The sequence below is a fragment of the Manacus vitellinus genome, unplaced genomic scaffold, assembly GCF_001715985.3.
Source record: "Manacus vitellinus isolate BGI_N305 unplaced genomic scaffold, ASM171598v3 scaffold_40_pilon, whole genome shotgun sequence".
Classification (NCBI taxonomy): domain Eukaryota; kingdom Metazoa; phylum Chordata; class Aves; order Passeriformes; family Pipridae; genus Manacus; species Manacus vitellinus.
In genome coordinates this window covers 1,645,729-1,654,721 of record NW_021940541.1, presented here as the reverse complement: position 1 = coordinate 1,654,721, position 8,993 = coordinate 1,645,729, and the positions used below count along the sequence as shown (strand labels likewise).

Sequence of the window (8,993 nt, the reverse complement as noted above, 5' to 3'; positions counted from 1 at the left end):
AAAGCCCAAGTAAAGAGGATTTATGCCTGGGACATAAAGGCAGCTGCGGGAAGGGAGAGGAGCGGTGGCAGATCCTGGGGAGACTCAGGTACAGGGCAATGCTGCCTCAGTGGCCCTGATCCCCCAGACATCCCCGCCTTGCCATGTAAGCATGGGAGCAATCCCATTCCAGAGGAAAACATGTACAGATTAACCCCACACCTTTTTTCTTTTACCTTGAATTTTCTGTCCCCGAGCAAATAATCCCTTGATAATAACTGCAGTCCCAGAGCACTTCCTGGGAAGGAGACTACAAACTTATCCAAGATACCTTTACAATAAAAATGATTTCAAGATTTTAGGCACCTAAAAATGTTTTAATGATGAAATTATATGAACAGTATCAGTGGTGTGGACAACCTGTGTCAGGGGATGTTTAGGTTGGATCTCAGAAAAAGATTCTTCCCCCAGAGGGTGGTTTGGGCACTGAACAGGCGTCCCCAGGGCAGAGTCACAGCCTCAAGGCTGCCAGAGCTCAAGGAGCTTTTGGACAACGCACTCAGGGACAGAGGGGGATTGTTGGGGTGTCCTGGGCAGGGCCAGGAGTTGGACTTGATGATCCTTGTGGGTCCCTTCCAACCCAGGATATTCTGTGATTCTATGAACCTCTGAGCTGTGCAAGTGTGTGGTAAATAGTTTGCCACTCTGTTTATATAATTTCAATCCCTTTCAAGAGTTACATGAGTTCTCAAAGACTTCATATGGTTTTAACTGACAAATGTTTTCACTACAATACCTTCACCCTTATAATGAGTCAGGATTTTCTTCTCCCAAACTCTATGAAAACAGCACTTGTTTAGAAGGTACAAATGACTAAAGGGATTGCAAAGAGTTAAACTAAAGGGTTTCTCCCCTTTTGGGGGGCCAGACCAGCACAAAAGTCATTTTTCACAAGCCCTACTATCAGGGACAGGCAGGGACATGTCTTTGCAGCTCACACATGCTCCTTGTGGGTGGACAATGTCCTTGTGGGAGGACATTCATGTGGCCACCAGTGCCACTTGCAGCACTGCTGGGGATGCCTTGGAAATACAGAAATTGGGTTTGGTGCGAGTGTTGGAAAGGGCAGAAAGGTGCTACAGAGGGACCTGGACATGCTGGATCCATGGAACGAGGCATTTGTATGAGGTTCAACAAGGCCTAGTTCTGGGTCCTGCCCTGGGGTGGTAACACCCCCTACAGCACTACAGGCTGGGGGAAGAGGATATGGAAATCTGCCTGGTGGAAAAAGCCCTGGGGGTGCTGGTGACAGCAGCTGGACATGAGCCCAGGTGTGCCCAGGTAGGCAGGAGTCCAATGGCCCCAGTGCCAGCCATGGTGTGTCACAGGCCCAGGGCAGGGACTGTCCCTGTGCTGGCACTGCTGGGGCACCTCCAGTGCTGGGGGCAGTTCTGGGACCCTCGGACAGGAGAGACATTGAGGGGCTGGAGCATGACCAGGGAAGGGAACAGAGTTCGGGAAGGGTCTGGAGCACCAGGAGCAGCTGAGGGAGCTGGGGGGGCTCAGTCTGGAGAAAAGGAGGCTCAGGGGGGACCTTCTCACTCTCTGCAACTCCCTGACAGGAGAGTGGAGCTGGAGGGGTTCGGGCTCTGCTCCCAGGGAACAAGGGACAGGACAAAGGGAAATGACAGTAAGTTGCACTACAGGGGGATTAAACTGGATATTGGGAAAGCTTTTTGCCCAAAGTGCTGTCCAGCCCTGGCACAGCTGCCCAGGGCAGTGGTGGAGTCCCCATCCCTGGAGGGACTTAAAAGCCGTGTGGATGTGGCACTTGGGGACATGAGTTAGTGGTTGCCTTGCCAGTGTTGGGGGAATGGTTGGACTTCATGGTCTTAGAGGACTTTTCCAGTCTAAACAATTCCATGATTCTATGACACAACTACAGACTTCTTCAAGCTGCTTATGACTAAACATCTGCACAAGCCTTGACAATGTCTGGGGCTTAAGATGATTTCAGAGCTCACAGGTTTGTTCTGCTGATAAAATGACATTCAGAAAGCTGAAATGCAGTGTGGTTGGTAGCAGGGAGCTGTGCATTGTCACCTGCTCACATGGGCCATGGGGCACATGCATTTGGTTTTACACATCTGAACTATTTCAATGCAATCAACCTTTTACATGCAAAATAGTGATGCATAATTTTAATAGTTATTTTGAGAACATAGCCTAAAATGCTGTATGGTTTTTAGGAAAACTATTTTAAAATCAAGCAACAGGAAGGATTTTGTCTTTTTTACAGTCTCACTGTACTAAGAAGCTTAAACATATATAACACCTTCCCAATTTAAAAATAAAACATATCCCTTTTTATTAGATTGAATCTAACCCAAGACCTCAGGTGTGATCACCCCAAACTCAGAGAAAGTACAAGAACTTGAATGTAAAGTCAAAGCTAGATTTGCGTCTTGTTTTAATATTGAGTAATGTTTAAATATTGGACACCCAAACTTCAGTTAGGATTAAACCATGAAGAGGCTCTGCATGTACAAAGCTCCTGCAGATTTAGGTCTCAAGGAGAGAAGGACAAGGAGCACTAAAAAGCAGAGAGAAAACAGCCTTTTATTCCTTTTTATTATTATTATTATTTTCTGCAATTTTGAAGCAGAACAATTTCTTTTTTTTTTCTTTTTAAATCTACCAGACATTTCCATACAGATTGAGATCAGGAATGCCAAATCTGAGTGTGGAGAGAATTGCTCTTGCCAAGTTACACAACATGGAAAATAAACCCTTGTAACAGAAGCACTCCTAGGAGCTGCTGCATGGCTAGGGGTGCTGTAGCAGCATCCTGCAGGCAGGGTCCTGCTTTTCCCAAGGTAAATTCCCAATTTTCAGCTGTTACCTTCTTGTACACAGTGTTTACCTTGATAAGGTTATGTATAGTGATGGTGCTGTTAGATCTAACACCAAGCTCACTCTCTATGTTCAGGATAAATCATTGGAATAAAGTATTTCCACCTTTTGCTATTCACTGTCTCTCAAAAAGCTCCCTCAAGCATGGATTTAGGGGCCACCTGTGCCCACAAAGTCAACAAAGCAAAGGGGGTGTACAGTGGAGGGAAATGAGAGCTCACTCTCACAGCAATTCCCATAAATTCCATCCACAGATGGACCTGCCTGTTCATTCCTTCAAGTGTCTCTCTGCAAACTATGAAACTCTGGCACTGCCAATGCCAATTTTAGTGCCACCTACATGGTTGCCAAGTGAAGCAGGTTGTGAAGTGCTGTAAAGCATCATTCAAAACATTCTGATTGAGAAATTCAAAATGTGGACATCCAAAGACATCATTCATATTTTTCCAAATATTTTCTTCTTCTTGATCACTTGTCTACACCTAAAGCTTACTAACATAAGCAAAACTGTTTTAGTTCTTTCATGTTTCAGTGCTTTCAATGCTGAAACAAGGTAGGTTCAGATTAGATGTGAGGGTGGGGAGGCCCTGGCACGAGTAGCCCAGAGAGGCTGTGGCTGCCCCACCCCTGGAAGTGTTCAAGGCCAGGCTGGGTGGGGCTTGGAGCAACCTGGGCTAGTGGAAACTACCTTTGCACAGCCCTGCAGAGTTTGTGGCACAGTATTAGTGGTGTCTCCTCACAAAACCCTCAGTGCAACGAATGTCTTGCAGAATCTTTTGTCATATCAATGTTGGGAGTTGTATTTCTGGCCCTGAAGTTTGCTCTCAAGCTTATTGATCATGCACTCTTGTTCTGTGACCTGGAACGTGTCTGTCAACAGCTGTTTCTCAGTCTTACAATGTCCAAAGTCGCAAAGTTACTGTCATGAGCTCAGGGACAAGTCAGGTTTTATGGCTACTCCAGAGCACTAAAGAGTATTATATTTGCCTGTTTGACAATCATCACTCATTTACTTTTGTGATGTTAAATAATCTAAATAAAGCAACTACAGATTGCTTAGCAGGCTCATGGTATCTCACTGTCAAAATACAGGTGCTTTTTCTCATTTTTTTTCTCAGATACGTAATAGCTTGTTAACACAAGAATGCAAGGACAAATCTTCAGCAAGTAGGGAATAACAACAGTAATTGAAGATGGTAATTTAAATTATGCTTTTGTGTTGCAGAGTTAATTTTTTAACCTAGTTTTTAACTAGCTTCTAATTACCTATGTCTTATTTTAAGTGTCTCTCAATCCAGAATGAGTTTGAAATATTGACCCTGCATATAGAAATCCAAAACCCCACCTAAAATTTGTCCTTACATAGGCTGTGGGTAGTATTTTTTAAAGAAAATCAAATGCTTATTTGCCCTCTCTAGCTAAATCTTCAGCAGATGATCATCACATTCCAAAAGTGAGTTGTTCTTAAACACAAATGGCCACAAGGATGGATGTCAGGAGGAGCAAATTCCAGTGCTTCCATGAGCATTCCTGCTTCTTAGTGTTTCAAGACCAAACAAGGCTTAGGTGAAGGTACCTCCCTGCCTCTCCAGTCTCTTCCAGGTTTGAAACAATAATAAAAGAAAAAGATTATGTTTGGCTCAAAATCCTCTGCTATCACAGGTCAGTGGGTTTCATGTCTCTTGGCGTGACAGGTCTGTACAGTCCATATAGTGAGAATAATGAATCAACATTAATTTCTATCATTAAATGGGTTATGAAGACTTTTTTCCATAATTTCAGAGAAGACAATTTTCCAGAAAGCATTTATTTGATAAATAAAGTTTTAGGTTCAGCCCTATGATAAATAATCATCAGCAATAGCAGTAAATATTTTCCACATAGCAATAAGATCCTCGTTGGCTTGACAAAAAATGCTTATGCTCACCATGGCTCACCTATGGGCCGTGAATTTGTTGAGAATAATGTTGGGAGAGTTTCACAGACCTGATACATGAGGCTGTGGAAGTCGTGTTCACCACACCAAGGTCCAAAAAAATTCATACGTTTTTCCTTTTTCTTTTATATTATCTCCAAATCAGATTTTTTTTTAAAAAAAGCATATCCAAAGTCCTGATTTTTGCAACTTCCCACAGTCCATCTCAGTCTAAATTTCCTGGTGTCTTCATCCAACTGTGCATGCAGACCAGGAGTCCAGGAGGTGTTTGGGGAACTTCAGGATTGGGGGAAAAACAAAAAGACAGTGCAGCAAACACAAGCTTTAATTGGAATACAGAAAGCCACTAATGGCACTGTAACAGCATCCAAAGGTGTCCAAGGGTGCTGTGCACACTGGGACATCGGGGGCAATCAGCCTTTCACTCTTCATTTGGTCTTTTTTGCGTATTCCACCCAAATCCCTGCTCCATAGCCATTTGTTCATCCCTGCAGTGGAGCCTCTGACCTGCTGATTTGTTTATTTTTGTTGTTGATTTGCCCATCTGCTGATGTTGGTTTTGTCATTTGTTTACTTCAAGTTAATGTTTCTTTGATTTTATTGCGGAGCACTATGAGGTCCTAAATGATATGGGCATGTATAAAAATAAATGATGGTTATTTATCATTATCATTATTGCACTTGGCCAGGCCTTTAGCTCGCTAAAGATACCACTGTCTTCAGGGGCCTCTGAGACTTTGCTTTTAATCTTGGGGGGATTTCTAATTTCTAGGATATATCCCTAATAATGAGCTGCCTAGGAAAACTGTGAGCCTAATTTTCCTGGGCATCTGATGAAACACATTAATGATGACAGGTAGAAACAACCCAACCCCCTAAATCCCACTTTCCAACACAGGGTTGGGCTCTTTTTACCATTTTAATTATTGATGTGAAACACAAAGAGCAAACAAACATTAAATTTGTGGAAGACTTGTAGAAATTCAAGCTGTCCCCAACTACAGTGGGTTAAAGAGGAGGGAATACAGTAAGTAAAGTACTTGCCTGGCACAGGGAAATGGAAGAAGGTTAACCAAGTTAATCTTCCCCTGTTTCCTCCCCTCCTCGCTCAAGGCCTCCAGGCTCAACCATCATTAGGAACCATATAATTGACTCATCCACAGGATTTCCTTTTTGTGTTCTGAATTATGGTAGATTTTCCACATTATTTTTTTCTTTCCTTTTTTTTTGTTTCTTTTAATTTTAAACATTTGAAGCATTTAAACAGCAGGAATCCTTCCTCTACAGGTAGAAAATTTGTCCTATTAGTGAAGAGCACAGAGGCATTTCTAATTCCGGACACCACGTATTTCCCAGCACCATTAAAATCTGCTGATTAACCAATGGCCCAATGGATCTCCATGTGCTATACAGCTGTCACATCAGATGTTTTCTCTGCTACAATTGGTGTGTAATTTTGCTGGGTTTAAGTGCAGAAGGGGGGAATTTCCTTGTGATGGTACAAATAATTCATCACGGGCTATGGCTCAAGATTGTTATGAGGGAAAGAAATATCTCACAGTTATACTGTAGTTCATCCTACACCTGACAAGAGAGTGTTTGGCACATATAGTGGAAGCTTGATAAAATGGTTTAAAATCAGACACCGAAAAAGAATTGCAAAAGAAATTCTTCTTCAAAAATCATTTTGTGCTGAATTATTTCTTTTTTACTTGAAAGCCCTGTTAATACGCAGAGAGCATAGCAGGGCTGCTATTAAATGTGGGCAAAAAAATCACTCATTTCGTAGTGAGATGGGTTGGGGTTTTTTGTTGTTTTGTTTTCCAAACCGATTTTAAGACCGGAGAGAAGCGTGTCCTATAGCAAACAGTCTAAAACAAATGTTGGGAGCTTTGCTTCATTATGTGGTACATTGTAGTTTTATGCATGTACGCTGTGTGAACAAGAGGGTTAAAAGTTAAACAGTAGCCTAGGGCTAACACACTTGCAAGCTGAACAGGTACAAAATAGGCTTTTGTTGCTTTCAAACTATTACTGTATGTCTTTAGCAGGAAATAACAGAACGGGCATCTGTGTGCAAAAATGGATTTCCTCCCAGTTCCAGGTAGTGTGGAACGGGGCTGGTTTAATGGCTGGAATGCCCATATGACCTTTAATCCAAAGTCATAAATTTGTCAGTGTCTGAAAGTGGCAGGATATCATTGCTAATGAGGCCAGTTTTTAGGACTTTGTATATCAGAAGTAACATCAGGGAGGACGGTGCAAAGGAGCCTCACGTGGGGTTGGAGGGGGGGGGAAATCATTAAAGGGAAATAAAAGAGTGGCGTTAGAATTTCACAGAAAGTAATGAAGAAACAGCCAAACCCAGCGAGCTCAGGTTGTTCTGCATTTCATAAAATGATAAATAACTCCTAGTCATGTTTATGTATAATGAATTACAATCCTGCTCCGTTTACCTTAGTAACATTTTACAGGGGTTGTATTTTACTCCCAACTACCAATTATGTCATCATCCTGGCATTTACCTGGACGTAATGATACACAGCAAAGCCATTCTTGGAACATAACTCACTGCTTAAAAGTGTTTGTAAAGCCAGACTGCATCCTATATACTCATAATGACTTGGAGATTGCTATTAAATTTTACAGATTAAAGTTTACTAAATCTTAAAGTCTTTGCGCTGCTTCCAATATTTCTTATTAGTCCTAAAGGGAAAGATGCTCAGCCATTGAAATGTCAAAAACTATGTAACCCTCCCTAAAAATAAATAGAAATAACCCAAGCTGGGGTCAGGGAACTTATTAAACAAAGACACACAACAACATAACTAATCCTGCAACTTCAGTACATGAATTTTAATGGTTAATTTGACCCATCACAGGATGTTTCATCCACAATCATTGTTGTTTTTTGTGGAAAACGGGCTGGAAGGGGCACTGAGGCTTCCTAATGCAGGTTTCATTTCTGCAGGACTCCAAAACCTCAGTCAGAAATATCTACTGTAACATTATCTTACATTTATTCAATTTAATTTCAGTTTGAGAAGGATAGCATATAGATCTTTTTATAAGCTTGTAAGGTCACCAAATTTAAATTAAAGTGACCTCTTTTAAAGCACATTACTAAAAGTACTATGTGGAGGGAAATTTAATATGAATGGTTAAAATGCATGGAATTCAGATTTTACTGTCAAACAGCTCAATTAAACAAATTGAATTTTTAAGCAACAAAAGGGAATTGAATCAAATTAGAAACAGAGTGAGATCTGAAATGTGGACATTTATGAGTGATAGTCACAGGGCCCTCCAGCAGTGAGTTTTCTTTATTTGTTGCCTCAGCAGTTAGAGGGGTTGGCAGGCTGCAACACAAAAGGATAAAAATGTTCACCATTGAAACACAGTTTTTGGCTCCCAATAAATCATCTGTCACTTCATCACAGCCCAGTAGATAATGAGCAATAAAGTTTTCACACTCAGGCAATGAGGAAGCAGACACAAGAAATACAGCTAAAGCTGCTGTCTCTCTGTTCTGTAAACGCAAGGTGCTTTGTGGAATAAATGACCTCTGGATTTCTGGAAAAGAATAATTCCTGCCTTGGTAAAATAAACCATTTGATGCACTAAAAAAAGCCAAATCTAATAACATTACTTAGTTCCTTTAATGAAAGAAATAATCACATTATATCTATGAGCTCCAGCCATCTATAACAGGAAGAGATTCCAGGGTATTACCTCCGAAGTTGTCTCTCTATTGCCAGCAAAGCACATTGCTGAAAATACAATAAAGCTGCACAATAATTTCAAGTGGGATTGTTTGCAGAGATTCAGGAGACATTTGTGTTTGGGGCCCAATCCTGGGAGGTTTTCCCAGCCCGACCTTCCTCACAGGGAGGGGTGTCCAGCTCTTCCCCAGGGTCTTGTCACAGCACAAAGAACCTCTGAGGGTCTCCCAGCAACAAGATGCAACATCATCAGGTCAAATTAATTGCAAACAGGTCTTGTCTTGACCCAGAAATTTAAAATGTTAATTTTAACAGTATTTTACCTCACCCTGATGCCTTCTCACTGTTGTTTTGGAGAATATTTTGCAGTTGTTATGCCACAATCCAACAAAAAACTGTTGTTCTTTAGTTCAAAATGACTTTTTTTAGTTGTTTTTAAAACT

The 8,993-nt window shown here is 41.5% G+C and overlaps 1 long non-coding RNA gene across 1 annotated transcript; it reads left to right on the top strand.

The window, feature by feature from the left end:
* Positions 1 to 1,956: 1,956 nt before the first annotated feature.
* Positions 1,957 to 4,060, top strand: LOC115307682. Its single transcript, XR_003916031.1, has 3 exons — positions 1,957 to 2,005; positions 2,681 to 2,855; positions 4,011 to 4,060. It is a non-coding gene; the product is annotated as an uncharacterized LOC115307682 (long non-coding RNA).
* The last annotated feature ends 4,933 nt before the right edge of the window (positions 4,061 to 8,993 follow it).